At 39.5% G+C, this 19,962-nt stretch overlaps 3 pseudogenes; 1 reads left to right on the top strand and 2 right to left on the bottom strand.

Annotated features, from left to right (window-relative positions):
* Positions 1–967: 967 nt before the first annotated feature.
* On the bottom strand, positions 968–1,842 carry LOC148732794 (uncharacterized; annotated as a pseudogene).
* Positions 1,843–2,092: 250 nt separating this feature from the next.
* On the bottom strand, positions 2,093–5,963 carry LOC148732795 (ZP domain-containing protein-like; annotated as a pseudogene).
* An 11,770-nt stretch (positions 5,964–17,733) lies between these two features.
* Positions 17,734–19,701, top strand: LOC148732796 (uncharacterized; annotated as a pseudogene).
* The last annotated feature ends 261 nt before the right edge of the window (positions 19,702–19,962 follow it).

Genomic DNA, 19,962 nt, shown 5'->3' on the forward strand with positions numbered 1-19,962 from the left:
CATAACTTAACAAGTGGACACAGCTAACTGAGCTATACAGTTAAAGCCATGACTGCAACCATTGGATATATGAAAGTTTTATTTTTACAGAGGGAAATAAGACTGGACCAGAAATTTCGACCCTGTTCAGCAAAATGACTTTAATCTTCGATTCTTTTAATGCAGTTTTGACTGTTTACCCTCACAAATGTCGGTTATACATCAGCAATTAAACTTGAATACAAAAATGAAGAGCATTGTCAACAACGCTGCACCCTTCCTCGGTTAGTTTACGAGAATCAGTCTTACGATTGAAAACATTAAAGGTTTTTCACTTTTTAATCAAACACTGCTTAGTTCAGTTACAGCCCTGGGTGTAAGTTTGCTTCAATATTTGCATTGAGTCAGATTTCACAGTGGGGTCTTTTCGATCTGATTGAGTAGACCGACAATGTTATCGTCAGTTATGTTGGAAGGTCCACAGGTCAAGTAATTTGGTTAAGCTAGGCGTAAAGTACTCGAAAGAGAGTCTGGGAGTGGACACAGCTGATTAGTCGCGACAAACAAAATTCTTCAAGATGATTGATTTCCTTTGTGTTGTTGATTCATTCAGTATTTTTACAATCGCCCAACAGCGTTTTAACCTTGACTTTTTACCCATATAATGATATTCTAATTGTCTTGACTGCGATAAACAAGATTTTATCACGCAACCAGCTGGAAGGGAGTTGACTTCCATTGCGTGGAAAGCGTCTTCACGAATATCGAAACGTTCCCCCATGCTATCTAAATTTATTCCAAGCCGTGTCCAGACTTAGGAAAGTAGACAGAAACCAGCTTAGAATTCTTTTCCAACTAAGCGATTTCATGGTATTGACTATAATTCTGTAATTAGGAAAGATTTATTGCTGCTTGACGTTTCGGAATCATCATGACTCCATTATCAGGAGTCTAGTTAACTAGCATGCAACTAAGGAAAGGTACAAGATAAGCATAAATTACAGTAAACGGCCTAAATAAACACCTTGGCGCTGATGGAATCTGTTTGCACGTTCAGTGTTGGTTTACGCATGCGAATGTATAACATTTCTATAACGAGGCAATCAAATTTGCCGCTACATTTCGTGATGATGTGAAATTGCTCAATAAAGTGTTCAGACATTTCACTATTGTGTTGGAGGTTATAATGTTTGTAAATCGAAGATGACTTTCTTGTGTGCCCTTCTACACGCTTGTGTAAGTGACCACATGTATAACCCACATACCCCTCATCACACAGGTTACATTTAAATTTATAAACGAAGCATTGTAGGTTGCAATTGGGGGCTTAGTCTCGTGTCGCTTAAGTTGTTGCTCGAGCTTAGGGCTCACAAACACTGCTTGGACAGTAACGTTCAACTTGGAACTTAGATTTTTCAGTTGTTGTTTAACATAATTAGCTGAAGACTGGTCCTTTAAGGGTAACACTACTCTCACAGTCTCCGATGGTACATCAGGTGATGGGCAGGGCTCTTAAGATGAACTCTTTCTCTCAACGAACCACTTGATTGTAGTTTCAACCAGTGGCTTTGGGTATTTCAAGTTATGAAAAACCCTTCTAAAGCAGTCACATTCCTCCGATAAGAATAACCAGTTAGAAGATAATCGATAAGCGCGATCCACCATGATGTTAACTAAGCTTCGCTTGTACTTAATGTCAACATGACTCTGGAAATGCAGAAGGAGACCCGTGTTGGTTCTTTTGATGTACACCATGCTCTCAATCTTTGGTGCACGGTTAAGTAATTCAGTTTCGAAAAGGGGAAGGGATCCTTCCCGTCCGATTTCCATGGTAAACTTGAGGGAAGGATAGGTGGAGTTAGGGGTATCTAGAAACTAGCCAGCGGCTATCCTACCAGGCATAACGGTCAGGGTGTCACGGACGTACCTCCAGTAACACCGCGGCAATTGACCGTGTTCTTCGAGGTTTTCCTCAATCGAGCACAGGAAGACATTAGCCAACAACGGGCCAAGGGGAGAGTCCATAGCGACTCCATCCGTCTGTTCGTATAAAACACTGTCAAACTGGAAAAGCTGGGTTTTTTTCCTTCTCACTTGAGCTTCCACGTTTAACCTAGGCGTTTTGACTCTCAGCATTCCCTTCCACCGTGTCACCGTCTTGGATGTAGGCATTTCCACTATTCATTTGCTCATCCTGGGCGGTGCCGGTGTACATGTCTCTGACTTTGTTCCTGTTCATCATGAGACGTAGAATGCGGTATTTGACGAAAACAACAGCTAAAGCCATGACTGCAACCATACCAACTCCACCAGTGGCAGTTGCACCTCCGATTACAGCTGCTGACTGTGTTTCTTTGTCTGTAAAAGCACGCATACACACAAGAAAAATAATTGGTTTATATAAACTTGATGTGTACGCGTTTAAGATCTCACGTCCACAGGCTATGACAATGATCGATGACTTTTTACATTTTTTATTGCTAACCACTGATGGTGATGCGTATTCGTATATTATATTATACAGTCTTTTCTCATCTTTTTAGAACCCTGCCATCTTATTAGTAATTTAAAACCGCTCTTATGTATGATTTACTTTACGGCTACCTCCGGAATATAATGTTGTTAAAAATTTCATTCTCATCGAATTTTTAAGTATCTCGTTAGGTGTCCTTCTTTGGATTCAGGACTGCCTTTTCACTTCAGTAACGTGGAAAGCGTTTCTCTTTACTCTCGTCACGACCCTATAAGCTGCATAGCGTTTATCACCACCGTGCAAAAGTAAAGGTTGTCTGTCAAAATACACACTCTTGTTGTTTTAGTAGTATTAAACTTGGCACATGATAATGATCTACCTCCTTCTTCGTATTGGCTTTTCTCTTGTACAATTTTGATTGGCCCTCTTTTGATGATGTACGAACTGGTTGTGTCCTCTTCCAGTTCACGTTTCTTCCTAGTAGCTGGCGGTACGCAGCCCCATTGGCACCTTCAAGTCATCAAATGCACATCACGACTGATTTTAGTCCTTTGCAATATTGTCACTGAAAGTTAGTACTGGTGTTATGAGCCAGCATATTTGATAAAATCTTCAATTGTTTTAAAAAACAAAATATTATCCTTCTGTTCCGAAACATGAAAAGTTTAGTCTGGTCGACCTTGGCTTTGAATACCTAATTTTCCTGTGCATAATGGACTACAAGCTACCGCAGATGAACTCATCAGGAGGAGTTAGACCCTTTAAGACAGGCTAACAGCTCGCAGTAAATATAAAACGATTCATATTCATTTAAAAAACCTGAATGTTCTCAGTTGAAATGTTTGCTTATTTCTGCTTGGGTCGTAGTCGTGACTCAGAGTCGTGTCCATTGCACACCTTTCGATGCGAAAAACGAACATGTATTAGCTAAATGATGAAATTATCCTATTTTGGTCATATGATGATAAGAAGTTGATCATTTTACATGAAACTATCGAAAGAATACATTGAGGTCCAGGAAGGAACAAGGATGACGTTTGAAGAACTGGTAAGACTATATTTTTCAAAATAAAAATTGGTAAGTTATTAACACCTTAACATGACACGTACCCATCTTTCATAATATGATATTGCGGTCACGAATAATAATCTGGAATTTTCAAGTTCGTAGCCAAACAGCTAAGAGCCATCACCCCTAGGTCAGCACTGGACACCACCTTCTACTCTAGGTAGATATACTCATTGAGGGTCACCTCGACGGGGAAAGCGGAGTAGGGCGTTAAATAGGAAGAGCTTGAGAAGACATCAAACGTAAAAGTTGAAGTCACCAAATTCCCCTGGAATAACAGTTCATTGTCAAACAGAGTAATCATTTGCATTAGAGTACCTGAAGTTACCTTAATTTGCAACACATAATATGAAATTATCTGTTGCTTGAGTCATATGTAATTACTGTATTCTCGCCTTTTTACCACAGACAACGAACTCTGACATATAAAAAGCGATCAAGGTAAAACCTGCTACCTACCTAGGATGCTTATTTTTTAATGATTACAAGTGCAGTAAAATCGATCATCAGAATTCGACTCTGAAATGCTGCAAGTAGTGATTTAAGCCACTAACAGCATTCAGCAGAGTTGGTGATGAATGCAGTGATGAATGCAGTGATACATCTACAATGAAAGATGGGAAAACCGCCTCCCGGTTAGCTCAATTGGTATAGCGCCGGACTGTTGTGCGGGAGGTCGAGAGTTCAAATCCGGCCGGACCAACACTCGAGGTCTTTAAATAGCTGAGTAGAAAGTGCTGCCTTTGTAATAATATCTGCAAACGTATAGACTTTCGAGTCTTCTCGGATGGGGACGATAAATGGAGGTCCCGTCTCACAAGCCCTTATATGTGATATAAATTTGTGGGACGGTAAAGAACCCACACACACCTCGAAAAGAGTAGGGCACGTAGTGCCCGGTGTTGTGATCTATCTTTCTGCAGTGTCTATCCAGGGTGAATTGGGGGGAGGGGTGGTGCCTCGCATGGACCTTGTGTTCCGTTCGCACTAACCCTTCCGGGTCTAGTCACACCCGGTAAAGCCGTTAAAACAAAACAAAACAAAACAAAACAAAACGAAAGAAATCGTTCGGCACTAGTTTAACAAGACAGCCCAACAATACGATGCAAGCAATGGAACCGACAATGGCGTACACGCCTTAGAAAATCTCTTCTTTGGACTGTGATTCGGGCGTTAGTCAGCTAATTAACTCTCGTTATCGACTTAGAGAAGCAAAATCGGCCGACATTGGATACTACATCTACAGGGATTCAACGCCAATTCCTGTAAAGTTTCTTTTAAGAGCCTTCATCGAGAATCAATAATGAACGAGCCATTATACTGCCAGAGGTGGTGATAAAAAAGCTGAGTCCACCTAGATTCACTGGCAGTTGTTGCGCCCCCTCAAATATGTTGCTCTTTTCTACTTTATGTATTGAGACGACGAGTCTAACATTGCAAAAGAAAAGACCTACAATATTTGAAAGTCGCTGTGCAAGCGCGGCAATGCCGGCGTTTTATGGCACTTCTGCTGTCCACAGACTAATCACGCCACCTTCGTGCGCGGTCCCTTGACGGAAAGGAGATCATGATCTTTTTTTGCCTCATTAATAAAGGAGCAACTTTTTGAAATCAGGAGCCCCGAGTTATCTAAGAAACGAAGTAGACCGATCGTAAGTGTTTCCACAAAATTTTATGTAATTGTGACAAGAGGAAAGAGAGGACAGATGTGAGTTTGAAGATTGCTTTGTGGTTTATCATTCCTAAAATTGAAATCCAAATAAATATTGAGATACTAGAACTGTTGTTCGGAATCTTAAAATTTATTTGTACATTTTCAATCTAGAGATGTAGAAAAATTACTGGCAATGAGGACAAGGTTAACATATTATATCGTGTTTATAGTTTCGTGTTCTATATGCACCCGGTGGCATCCTGCATATAATTGAACTGGGGTAAATTTTGGCTAAAGAATGCTGTACTTTCGGCTGCACAATGAGGACTAGAAACATCCAGTGACTCTTCCTCTCCTGAAGCTTCAAATCCACCTGTGTGGTTGAAAAATGAGATAAGCACGGAGGTGATATCAAGACAACCCAGCTGACTGACAGAATCGTCCTAGTTCAATCAATTTTTTTTCATGTCTTTCTGATGGCAGGAATGGCAAGTCTGGAGCTCAGAAAGTCAAAGAACTCATCATTAAGTCTAACCCTGTATCCCTTAGATCTTCATCTGTCTTTTCTTTACAGCTGTGAGATACACATGTAAACCGGCCCCAAATTTTTAAACATCTGTAACGTAGACCATTTCTTTCTTTCTGGTTTCCTGAGGATGACACCGATAATTCTCACCGTTTATTCTCCTTCTTACCAATTCCGTCTTTTTTTCTCTCTGTTGTTTTGTAGACCCCTTCTCCTTCGTCTGATCATCAACGATCCCAAAATAGCCCTCTTTCTTAAACATTTTTCCTGTTTTTCTCTAATTGGCAGGGCATCTCTCCTCTTATATTTTTCTCCTTTTTCTCTTCATCTGTCAGGATAATTGAAAAATACTACCATGTTCTCGAAATGCGCGGGCGCCTGATTACTTGATATTTATCCACAATATAGGAGTAAAATGCTATGGAATAGCATTTTAAGAGAAGCAGTAATCATGGTGAGTTTAATTTGCCATCAGCACTTATGCCTATGGGGAGGTCAATAGCCCGGATACCTCTCTCTCCTAAAGTATTGCGTTAAACCTGATTCGCAACAAATTTTATGAACAAAAAGTTTCTTTGGCAATTTTCAATTGAGTGTTGAAAATAATCCAAGATTGCACTGGTTTTACTTTACTTCGCTCTGCGGTTGGTCCAGAAAAATCGCACCACTCTCTCAACCTATCAGATACAAAACGGAAACCAATCACGACTTGTCGCCCGCGTTTTCCCGCGCTTTAAACAGTTTATTTGTTTTAGCTTTCAGTTCTCTTTGGCTCCCAAGAATATTTTCCTTTTTTATGATCAGCTATTGTGATTTCTCGAATTATTTGGGTTTGTCTTTTACCAAAGTCAAAGGAAAGCGCTTTACAGTAGGCTGTTCATGAGCGACTTTTGGATAAGCCACTTGAATTTGTCTACACAAAGAAAATTATTTGAACGAAAACGAAGACAGTGAGCGGTCAGCTTTTGAGGTAAATCTTTATGACTTTGTGGACTACTGAAGATGATTCTCAAGGAGGACGACAATCTGAACGATTTTCTTAGTGATCTAGGCCGGGGATTGACGGATATGGACAGCTAACACGAAATTACAAGCGGTAACTGAAGTAAGCGAAGACTTGTTTGCACTTAGCACGTGTTCGTAATGTCAAGTGTACAAATGCGCCTAGTAAATACTCCTTTATCCCCGTAGTGGGGTTTAGAAACTCGTTTAATTGTGAATTAGTATATCCCTTGCGCTCTAGCTGAGTACAGGGCTCGTTAACTTTTGATTAAACCTTGTTTTAAGACGATTTCCGATGCGAGGAGATATTTGAAAAGTTCGGTTGTCACGGGGATTGTAAAAGTATGCGTGAGATGCCTTGGTACCTGAGTTGAAGAGGCAGTTAGAAGTGTGATATTCCATGATTTTCAACGCAGGTTTCAAGATAGATTTCGCGATAAACCAGACAAAGTACATACAAATCCCGAAATGCTGGTTGGTCTTACAAAATTTAGTTGCCTTTCTGAAAATTTGCAATTATTTTTTCAACATAATGATTACATGTACATTTTTAGAAAATACATGTGTATGTCATCAGCTTTCAGGAATGTATGTATTTTTTAGTTACAATATATCTTGTAGCCTTTTAAGTGAGAATGCATTCTTTACTGCTGAAAATAATATTTTTGCAGAGATTGATTAAGTATTCAAATCAAAACATAATCTTAATTTTAAATGAGACTGGTTAAAGAGTTGTGATCAGCTACAGGTACAACCTCATGCTTGCCTCAACCTCATGCTTGCCTCAACCTCATGCTTGCCTTCCCAATGTTGATCTTCTGCATAATTCATTAGCCCTTTGACCCCTTTGAGTGATTAGCATTTAATTTCTCTGTACAATATCATCCTGAATCACATATTTAGGTCAAGAGACTAAATGAAACGATTATCAAGTATTAAAAAGGTCTTGACTGTTTCACAAATTCTCCTTGTCAGCACCCCAGGATAAGTACAGAGAACAGTATTGATAATTTGTATCCTGGTGTTAGGGTGTAAGAGTTAAAATAGACTAGTTGGTTACAGGGAATCAGAAATAATTTGTGGATGCATGATCACCAAAATGGAGTCCAACTTATTTACCAGAAGATCAAAACAGTATACAAAATATTTTCTTTTCATTAATTATTTCTGGTGCAATTCTTACATGGCAACCTCATTTCTTCTATCCATCCAGTACATCCACCGGTACACCTTTGCTAATTTATGTGGTGATTAACTAACCCTTCCCTGGTCAACATCTGCACTGAGTCCTGCATATAGGTTAGGCTAGGGGTTTAGGCTAGGTGATGTTATGTTTGTCTCATGTCTTCATTTTTAAAAGACTTAACCTAGAGTGGCGTGCTTGCCTGACTAGCCACAAAATCAAAGATGTTATGCGGTCAAATGGGGTATTCAGAGCGTCGTCGACTGGAACTCTTTAAGTCAAGATATATGTGACACCGCTGTACTTTCTTACTTTAAATCTAAGCTTAAACATGCATTTTAGTTAAACATGCATTCTCGAGTGAAGTAGGTTTCTATTCTTATCTAGTTCTAGCTTAGCTTTTTAATTTTTATTGTAATTCTTTTGTAGCATATACAGGGCCTCACTGAAGAGCACCTTTTGGTGAAGTGGACTCCCTGTTAAAATATTGTTATTATTATTATTAATATTATTATTGCAGTAAATGGTTTGAACCCGGGGGTAACATGTGAAGGTGTAGTATGATCGTCCGGGTGAGTGTAGTCATGAGAAGGACTATTGTCGGTGGTAGTGACTGACGTTTCGACAACCTGTGCGGAAGTCATCATCAGAGTCAAGTGAACGATTGTTGTCAGTAGAATGTTCTTATTCCAGTTCGTGTGAAATGATCGGTTGGTTTTGCCGTGATGTTATTGGCTGTAAGACTCAAGTGACGTAAGTCGGTCGTGGTTGGTCTGTTTCGATCTGTCGGTAAAGTTAGGTTGTTCTTTTTCGGTCGTTTGTGATGTTTATGTCGTGAATGAGTCGTTTGTATGGAGCGGGTAGTTGTTGACATCTGTTTAGGGGAGTCTGTTCTAAGTTAGTAAACCAGCTTTCCAGAGTCAGTCGTTGAAAATAGTCAGTGCTGTAGGTTAGACATTGCGCAGAGTCCCAGTCAATGTTGTAATTGGCAAGTCGATGGTGTTCAGCAATGTGATTGCTGACATCACCTTTCCTCGTCGCCCGTCTGTGTTCAGTCAGTCTTGTTGTGAGGTTTCTGCCAGTCTCACCGATGTAGGAGGCTTGGCAGTCAGAACAATTGATCTTATAAATCGTTCCCTGTCTGTTCCTCTGTTCGTCTTTGTCTTTAACGTTGGTTAGTAACGGACGTAGTGTGGTGATGGGTTTGTGGGCGACGCGGATATTGAAGGGTAGTAAGATGCGCGAGATGTTTTCAGAGACGCCTTTTATGTACGGTATGGTTGCTGTATTTGTAGGGGTTGCGGTGTCGTCTGTTTCAGTAGTGGTAGTGGGTCGGTGAGTGTTTCGTCGGATGAAGTCGTTGTTGTAGTTGTTCTTCGTAAAAACACGGTGAAGTTATTCGTTCTCGTCGGATAAGCTGTCTGTCGAGTCGCATACAAGTTGTGCGCGTCGTGTTAGAGTTCGTCGTTAGTTTGTCGAAACGTCAGTCACTACCACCGACAACAGTCCTTCTCAGGACTACACTCACCCGGACGATCAGACTACACCTCCACATTTTACCCCCGGGTTAAAGCCATTTACTGCAGCATGAACTATAGTTAACAATACGATTCCATTTTGGCGCGGTGCTGTTCACTCGGAAATAGATAATAGATTACGTCAAAATTAATTAAGAAGAAAGTGGCTCAAGGGGCGCCCCAAATGTGTGAATGATGGTTTTACCACATAGCGGCCTTCTTTGATCTTTCACTGAATGGACGCTCAGCAACGTGAAATGTTTTTAATTTAAATGATAGCAGAAGCGAACTATATGAATGAATTTGTATGCTTCTGTCCTCTAACAGATGGCATACAACAGCCAATTAAAATGTGTGTATGATTCAGCTCATGTTATAATATGAGATAGTTAATCTGATTATTTAATTTTGATAGTGAAGTCGGAAACAAACCTCAAGGCGTTGAGGGCTGTGTACTCCTCCACAGACTCAGCTACAGTTGTTATATAGGCCAAGTGATTTATCTCAACTATGTTGAAGGACACCGCCAGTTGCACTCCAAAAATTCCATAGTAGACAAGTGGAAGCCAGCTTAGATTTGAGATATCACACAAAAAGCAACGATTATACAGAAGTGGGACGCTGATTGCCATCAAGATTGTTGCAAGAAGATGCCAAGATTTTCTTCCGCTGATTTTCTTCGCGACAAAGTGCGGATCGACTCTGTCCCCAAGATACCCAGTCAGTGGAGAGATAAGGGCGTCAGAAATCTAAATAATGAACAAAATCAGTCCTGTGTGGGAAACTGATAGTTTGATGACTTTTATAAGAAAAGGAATCGCAAATGAGAATTGGAACTGGCGGTAAGTGTCGTTGAAAACATTCCCGACAGCACAAAGTTGCCGTTCCTTCAGTCTCATTTTCTGACGAGAATGTTACCCAAGTCGTGGAGCCTATATCTTACTGTCGACACAAAATTGTATATATAAAAATGCATAAACACTTATTAATTTCAAAACTTTTTCAAAACGACATGACCATTTTGGAAATTTGAATTCGATTTGAAACCTATCATAGTGAATCGAACTTAAAATGATCTACATGAAAATAAACGAAGGTTATCAAACATACACCTGTCTCAAATTTCGAGCTGTTACACCTGTTGGTGATCCAGTGTACACCATGTCAGTGGGTCTTGAAATAAGGAATCGACTCTTTTTATATATACTGCACAAGTTTCAGCGAATGAACTTTGCTAAACTCTGCTTTGTTTCACGTTTTTTTCTCTAGAGCTTTGATAGTTCAAATACGTACCCAATGAATCTGCAGACGTCACAACTACTTATTGTTCCTGGGAAGTCGCATTCAAACATTCCACAGTAATCGCAATGGAAGTGAGACGTTTTCTTTTTACTTTTCCCTTCCCCTCTGCCCCCCTCTGTCGACTAGGATATGAATAACGAAATGTAGGCTCATATCTGATCTCAGCTTTAGACGTCTAGGAAACTCTTAGTCAATTGATTATTCAATTAGGCGTGAATAATTTGTTTTCTTTTTTTAGATATGTTGACCTATCTATAGTCCTTCTACATATTTTAGACATGCGCTTCATGCATCATTGCCTTGAGTGCAATAATTATTAGCCACATCAGCCTACTAGAGTTCCTTTTATGTTTTGCATGTGGTTGTCCTTTTAGAAACGTTTTAAAGTAGAAGTGGAAAAGGTATCTCTTACAAGGGGGAAAATGGATAATTGGTTCGTCAGCTTTTATGTGCACATTTATTATCAGCAAGTTATACGTGTCATCTTATTTGCATAAGTCCATGAGCGGTCCAAGGTGCGGTCGTCCTATATTTACGGATGGTTACTTTTTCACGCGTGAGAGAGAAAACACGTGTTTTGTGTTTTTTTCGACTGAGGTCCTTAGAAAAGTACGGTTTTCAGAAAGAGAGAAAAATTGAAAAATGAATAGCTGGCTCGTTAGTCTTTTCTGTGCAAAACTATTTTCAACAAGTTCTACTTGATGCGGTCGACTTATTCTTACATTGGCCATGGCACGTGTATTTGTTTATTGACTGAGGCCCTCAGAAATCATTGGTATTCAAAGGGAGAGACTAATTATAAAGAAAGTTTTCACGTGTTTAGAGAGAAACTGGACGTTTTGTGGGTTTCTTTTTTTGTTTTTTGTTTTTTTTTTTCACTTAAATCATTAGAACCCTATGGTCTTCAGAGAGAAGAAGTGAGAGAGAAGGTAAAAAAAGAATAAGAAAAGAAAAATATTCGGAGACCCGAAGTTGTATAGGTGATCGAAGAAACTTGACTTGAGCGTTAGGAAATTTTCATTTGGTTAAAAATACACTTTTGCATTTTCATATGCCGCTGACAAAATAGGTCCAGTCGATGCGCAAGAATAATTTGCTGACGCCGTCACTGCTAGAAGTCAATGCCTTGTTGGAATGCTTTTGAAAACTACTAAATGAGAACTCGTACATGACAGGACGGAAAACACGTGCACTGTGAGTACCTCCCGTTGTCCCATACAAAGCCTTAGAAAAGTTTTCTAAGGTTTTGTATGGGACAACGGGAGGTACTTACAGCGCACGTGTTTTCCGTCCTGTCATTTGTTCACTCATCAACAGCCATGGTTGGGTTACATTACTTATTTGATGAACTTGTTATTTCTCGAGAGTAAGTTTAGGAAAATCTCAATTATACCTGTACAAATATTTTTTACATATTTTCATTTCGCTAAATAAAAGACGAACGCATCAATTCCTCGTTAGAGGGCAATTATCAGTGGCCATGGCTAGCCTTCCAAACCGGTCTTAAAACTTGAATAGGCCTTGGTTTTATCAACTATAAGTTGATGAAAATGGAGCTACGTTATTGGTGGGAACATGGTAACGAGAAAAAGAAGAATAAATTAGTTGAATGAGAAGCGTTCGCTGGTACCGTGGGGATTAAGAGTTAAGAGTGCCGATTTTAAAAATGAATGTTTGTTCTAAAGTCTTGGGGCTTTCCAAACTGCTTAGACTTAACGGAAAGCCGCAGACTGCCTTATGCTACACAGAATGATTAGGCAGATCAAGGTGTCTTGCGACTGGTTTGGATGCGTCCTTGTCGCGAAGGTGTTCTCGGAATTGGTCACTTGATCGTCTTCCTGTTTCACCAATGTCATCTTAGAGATGAGAGATTGTCTTCATATAGAGCTTCATAATCAATTTCAGAGCTGCGTAAGTCGACAATTCCACCATGACCTTTCAAGGAAACCAGTCTATAGCTCCACAGGGCGAGTGGAGCACTCTTTAAAGCATTCCTTATTCCATGATAATTCCATTAGGCAGCGAATTCTTTTAATGACAAAGCTATGTCCTTGTGGTGAAGAAAAGCAAAATGGAGGCGCAAATTTCTGTTTTACCTTTTGGTTCCAAAATGCTTGACTATTTCTAAGAAGTAACAAGTGACTTTTCGGATTTTCCCTCTTCGCAATCTTGCTATTCAAGATGTTTTGGAGAATCCTAACAGTTTAAAAAGAGCTCTCTCCTAATCAACCTCCCCCATAAGGTCTATGTTCCATGATTCGAAATCACAAATCTAGCAGCATCGTATTTCTTAACCTCACGACCTCCTCTAACTCAGAAGACTGTATGTCCTTTTTCTTCCAGAAAATACTGAAAAGCACCATGTGTCAGGCTGCTGGTTGTGGTCTTCAAATCGGTAATTGTTTTACTCGGCTCCAGTGTAATTGATTTGCACCAACAAAGGACACACAAAAAACCCTATTGAATGTAAATAAGGATTTGGTCTGGGTTTCTCAATTTTGCTATGTGAGGACTACAAAGTGGGCCTCTGGTGCCCTACCAGTGAAGGAATACAACGATATTAGGGGAACAGGTAAGTTATGATGCAAAACCTTACTACATGTAATCAGTATACTTTTTGCTAGCTTACAGTCTCTTATACCTGTTCAATGTATCCTTACCACTTATGGTCTTCCATCACAGGCATTAGAAAATGCCACATCCTGTATTTCTAGTTCCAGATGTACACCGTTGCAAAATGTGAATGTGTTATATGGAAAAAAAAAACCTTTCTCCAGACCCTCATCATGAAAAAGGACGGGCAAACGGCAGTTTGGTTGTCCGATCCCAGCCCTGTTTCGCACACCCTCATTTCGGCTCGTTTCCATTGATCGAGAGCTCAGCCCTGGCTAGGAAACAAAATAGTTGCCTTGCGATAATGAAAGGGCCCCTTGATAAAGTTATCTATCTGTAACCTTTTGTGGTTGAACTCGCAGGCGAAAAGTAAAAAATCTTGCGAAAAAAAGATGGCAAACTAGCAGTAGATTGGTTGGCGAAATTTGATATGTATCGTCAGCAGGATATGGGAAATTTGCTAGCAAGTAATAGCCAACTTGCTGGCGAGGATTGACAAACTCGATGGGTAGACTTGAATGAGCGAGTCTGAGAAATGGCAAGTTCGCCATTTAAGTGCTCCAAATCGACCAGAGCTCTTTATGACTGAGCTTGTAAAAGTTCTCACAATTGTATTTACAGGTATTTGAACAGCACTTTATAAGTTCAAATGAATAAAGGCTGATAGTTTCGAAAGAAACTGTTTGGGGCTGCGTCGGTGGGAGTAACGAAATAATTTGGATATATAAACAAAGTTGAAATGGTAAATTGGCCACCGTAATGATTACAAAAGCTGACGTTTCGAGCGTTAGCCCTTCGTCGCTCCGACGAAGGGCTAACGCTCGAAACGTCAGCTTTTGTAATCATTACGGTGGCCAATTTACCATTTTAACTTTGTTGATATATCCACTTTATAAGTTCATTGGCTTTCGACAGTAAAGGCTTTCCTCCAAGAGGATATATAGATGAATGATTTTGTTGTGAGTGAGTGATCAATACCAATTTCAGTGCACAACAACATTTAAGATTATTTTTTATTAATTTTTTAGTCTCGATTTTTTACGAAAGGTCTCAGGTCAACATATGAGAAGCCTACATTAACGATCCGTACTGCAAAATAGACTCCAAGTACCGGCGGGTATGTTAGAGAGTAGAGCTGTACAACGATATTTGCATATACAGTCACCAGTGGTCGAGTGCAAGCTACCATATTACTTTGTTAAGAGTACTGTACTAATTGCGACATACCGTAAGGTTCCAAGAAGCAACTTCTACAAGAGTTTTCTTTTCAGGGTACCCTTAAGCCGTCTCGCTCAAGATTCGAAATAACTCCTTGAGTTCGCTACGTGTGGATCGATTACATCTCGATCGTTGCTGGATAAAATGCGAAGAAGAGAACGAGTGTTGTGCGCAGCAGGAAACATATTCCTTGAGCTCTACCGGTACCATAATTTTTCATTTTTTTTCTTATTTTTGATGGAAGTGGTGGACCCTTCAGCTGTAGATCTTGGTGTTATATTACTCGCGCGTTGGACAATTGGTAGACGCGTCTTTCACTACAATTTCTGGCTACCTCACTGATAAGGTTCAAGTACCTTTTCTTTAAAAAAAATTTGGCAAGTGAAAATCTTGGCACCTTTTGGCAACCGTCTTGATGGCCATCGTCGTATCTTTTTACGCAAACCGCTGTTATCTATGTATCATAGGTGGCTCCCAGTCGTCTATTAGAGCTTCTTGAATCATGTATGACATATGTTTCAGCATTATGGAAATAAACCACTCGTCTTTCATCGCTACTGCTACTGAGTCAGTTGAGGAATATACAGTTCCATGAGGTTTGTTTTAAACAGCGTTCTTTAAAACTAGAAGTCTCTATGGATCCCGTGTATGTGTTAGATGAGGCTGAATATTCTAACAAAAGTGTTTGGGCTTAACAAAAATGTCCAATCTCCCAAAGTCAGCCACCTAGTGGCCCACAATTGTTTATCCATGGTAATTATCTAAGCATATACTTAAGAGCTTACTTAGTAAGAGTATGTCGACATAGTTTAGATTGAAGTCAGGAGACAGAATTCAGCGGTACAAGTCAGTAAGTAGCACGACGGATAAATGAGAACTTCAAGAGATCACTCAGAGTCAGACGACCACGGTTACACATGTAATCTCCAACTTTTCAGAACGTGTCTCGAATACTGATGTCCCTTCCTGTCCTTTAGCCAGCAATCATAACGCTTTCTGTGCGAATATTAACATCAAAGTTACTGGATTCCAAACGAGGCACAAATACAACAGAAGTTTGAAGAACTTTAATAACTCTTCGTTCATTGAAGACTTAAAAAGCTTCCGTTTTATATTTATAAAGCAAAAGTGATATGAGGCACTAATGGACGATTTCTCAAACTCGTATCCTTTATCTGTTTACAAGGAGAATGTATATTGCTACTGGAACAGGCGTTTTCTTTGCAGCCCTTTTTACATGGGCACAAAGGGAAATGTTTTTTGGAGCTTTCTGCAGACCACAGTTGTCTCACGTTTATTTGAGAGGAGCGGGCCCTATACTTTTAGATACATGTACACGTATCTTTAATCGACATTACAAAATTTCCCGGTGTACAGTGAGTTGCAAACTGTATTCCATGCTATTCTCATTCTCTTAATTTGTAGAACTCTCTTTGAATATTCCTAAATGCGTTTGGACCTGGAAATACCAGTAAGTCTATTAATTGGGCGCTTGAGTTGGATTGAGGGTTTTGGCATTTCTCATGAAATGGGAGGTGTTTTGTACTTTTCGATATCAATGATGATATTACTAAGTGATTCACAGTGTTTAAAGACCACTTTTTTTATCCCATGAGGACTCGTTTACGTCTTGAAACTGTCATTTTGAGGAAATTAAACGTATGGATTGATCCAATAAAAGTTTAAACATTTCCCTGTGCTGTACAAATTAAGAAAGTATTGTTGACAAGATCGAATTCTGCATTTCAACCACGATGCAAAAAAAAATATGGAGTTTCAGTGATTGATTGTCTCTTTTGATTGTTTAAGACACTGAAAAGAACAGCCTTGCTTTAACAAATGGTAAACACCACAGCGTACACTATTGAGTTACGGATGCACGCGGGAGGTTGCTAAGCACGAGAGAAGCGTAAGAGTCGCGCGAGGCGATAGCCGAGAGCGACTCTAGTATCTTGAGTGCTTAGTAAACCTCCCAAGTGCATCCATAACTCAATAGTGTACACTGTGGCGTGTACCATTTTTTTTTTAATAACATAACATTGATACACTGTAGCAAAAGAGTTTTCTTTTATTTAACAAATCTTACTTGAACAGAAAAAACAAGCGCGCGCGGAAAACCAGCCTTTGCATTTGCTCACGTCAGCAGCGTACACCCATGGGCAAATGGTGGACGCTGAATTGACCAATCAGGGCGCGTGCTTTACTTTGGATAAGTTAAAAAATAAGTTTGTTGACATGACTATGCCCTCCATTGAATAGTAGTAGTAGTAGTGAACTTTATTTATGTATGGCGAGAAAATCTAGCGCATAGCACTAATTGGGGACACACAGAGTAATGATGCTTAGTAAGAAATCTAAAACCTATTTACAAATAGAATTATTTACCTAACCTATTTATAAATCAAAATTATTTATCAATGTCATAGTCTCAAAATTAACTGTTACAAAGTATACATTTTTTTGCAGCCATCGTCAATTATGACAGTCAGGTCCGTTCTTTTGATTTTAGTCTTAAATCCATGCAGACTATCTTCAGTGCGTAACTCTTTCGTAAGTTTCGACCAGAGGAGAGGGCCATAGTATCTAACAGAGTGCTTTCCGTATTTAATGATATTAAATCGAGGCTTTTTGAAATATGAATTTCTGAAAGAGTATCTCCTATCGCAGTTTGCTTTCAATGTAAAAAGTTCCTGTATTTGACGAGGAAGTAAGACGGTTATTTTTTGCCTTGAACATGAGGGTTGCTATATCCTGGAGCCTTCCGTTCACCAGTGATGGGAGTTCAGCCAGCTTCAGGAGACCGTCATAGGAGAGTGATTCATTGTTAAAAACTACTCTCAGGGCCCTCTCTTGTAGTCTTTCAACCTTACGTTTGTCTGAGGCTCTGCAGAAATGCCAGATGATACTGCAGTAAGTCAAGTGAGGTAAAATGGCGGCTTTATAAAGTTTTAGTTTAGCGTGAATGGGTATTAGTTTTCTTAGACGTCTTATATCTCCTATCTGTTGGCTAGCCTTTATGAAGACCAAAAGGAGATAAATGGATATGGCAGAACTAGACACCATGAATTGAACAAAAGAAAACGAAGCCTATTGCAGAAGTTTGTTGACGTAATATTTTCTGACCGGGAAACTGAGCACACTGATCAAAACCAGGATCAGTCACATTCTGCTGCTGAGGAAACCACTTAGGATTCAGAATGGAAGGATACACAAACACGATTGGTTTTAGAAGTACAGCATCTAGATTCTGAGCGAAAGAGGAGTCTACTTAAGCGTATTTTTGGTGGACTAGCATTTGGATGACAGCAGGAAGAGCAAGTGCAATTCACGTGCATTTATAGTACAGGGGATCAAATTACACAAGACGGTAAAGACGAAGATGGACGAGAAGAGATCAAAAACGTGCTGGACGAAGTAAGTGAAAACTGACCAAAAACGTGGCTTCCACTGAAGGTGAAAATGTAAACGAGGAAGTAAGAGTTGACGGAGGCCATAATGAAGACATCCCAGAAACATTAGTAAGGACCAGACGCAACCAAAGAAAACTTTGATTGGTGCTATCTCCGGAAGATGGTAAATTTGATCTCTCTAACTCTGGATTTGAAGATGATGAAAGCGGTGGTAATAGAAAAAGTAGCCTTAGCAGTACATCAGTAGTGAAACAAAGAAATTCTGTGACTTTTCTTTCCTCTTGAATTTCCTGAAAAGCCGTCAATGGGCGAGACTAAGCAACCAGGATAAAATGTCGGTCACACGCCTGAGAAGAAAGTGAGTCTCGATGAAAGCATTCAAAGCAAGCTTGCATAGAGGATAAAAGAATAGAAACTTATGAGATTAGAAATGATTCACCAGCTGTTGAAAATCACTCCGAAATGCTAGGTCTTTCTGTTCCACTGAAAACTTGTAACTCTGAGAGCAAACGTCCAAAAGGAATCAATGACTGGTTGAGAGATTCAGGCCTTTCTAAGGCAAACCTTATTCTTGTTTGTTGGATTTAATTGAAGTATTCTTTGATTTTTTTTTTTACCTTCTACTTCATCTCCCAGGTAGCAATTATCTTTATGTGTTCACGCCATACACAGGATTTCATGACCAGCAATTTACCGCTTTTCCTCACAGAAGCAATGCTATTTCTTAAGGAGTGAATCGCCTTTAATTTCCTTTGCTTTGTTCTTCAAACTGATTCGCAAATTTTATTTCAAACTCACAAAGTAATGATTAAGTTTTGTTTTCCTGGATAAGGGATCTATTGCCTATTTTCCACTCATACTCTTGATTGGTGGCTCTTTAGCAAGTTCAGCCTGTAACATACTAAACGAGAAGATTCGAATTAAAGTGAGACTGTAATTCTAAATCATAGACTAGCGGCTTTTTTCGTATGACTGGTCAGAAACGTATCTTAGTTTACTTTTGTGATGTCTGAAATGCCATGACTGCAAAAGTCGGTTTTTTTTTTCACTGACGAGCAATTAATCAATGCATGGTTATTTTATGGCGTTGTCAACGTCAACTAGGCTAGGGGGGTTAATTTTCGCCATACAAACACTATAGTCCAGACATCACTGATATCATCATAAACAGTATAATTTCTTTCATTTTAATTGGTTGAAAAAACTCCTATTTTCCGTTAAGATTTCGTTTCGTCCAATTCGGCGGTCTGTAATCATATTCGTGATGAACAAATTGCTCGTCCGATTTTGTAATCACTCGTATATATGATTACAGACCGAATTGGACTCTACTTTCTAAGTCCTATTAGGCAGTATATATGGCGCCTTTTACATATGAACCAAGTAATAGCATTGCTCGCCTTCATGAAATCTCGGGTTTAACTAAGTGGGGTCCGATGGTCAGGAGTTCGATTCGTCGTGGGGTATTTAGATGATTTCCTTGTCCATGGCTTGTTACAGAACCATGGACAGGGTTTTTGTCAAATAAGTCATACTAACCTTCAGACTTTCACTAATTTGCACTCCTAGTGGGGCTACCTTCTGGCAGGTTTGTTAGTGATGGGTGGTACTGTTTGGAGCTATTTTCAAACCATCTCCATCAGACAGTCAACTTATGCACTAGAAGTCATAATAGGAAGTGGTCTATGCATTATGCTTGTCATGGCACTTGTCTTAAGTATAAAGCTCATCGGGGAAAACGAGGTCAGGGGTTAAAATACATTTCGATTGACAACCATACGATTGAATTCACAAACGGCAGTCAACTCATCCCACTGTACTTATAACTAGTCATCCAACCAGCTGATCAATAAGTAATCATTTAAGAAGTTGAAATAAATTTTCATTGAATTTCGAAAAAGCACAACAAAGGGACCACAACAACCAATCTAAGGAAAGAAGAGTGTTATTAAAACCCAACGAGAATTTAACATAAAACAAGCAAACTGCCTGAGGCAGTTATTTAAGTGTCAAGGT

The sequence above is a fragment of the Stylophora pistillata genome, chromosome 4 (assembly GCF_964205215.1).
Source record: "Stylophora pistillata chromosome 4, jaStyPist1.2, whole genome shotgun sequence".
Taxonomy (NCBI): Eukaryota; Metazoa; Cnidaria; class Anthozoa; order Scleractinia; family Pocilloporidae; genus Stylophora; species Stylophora pistillata.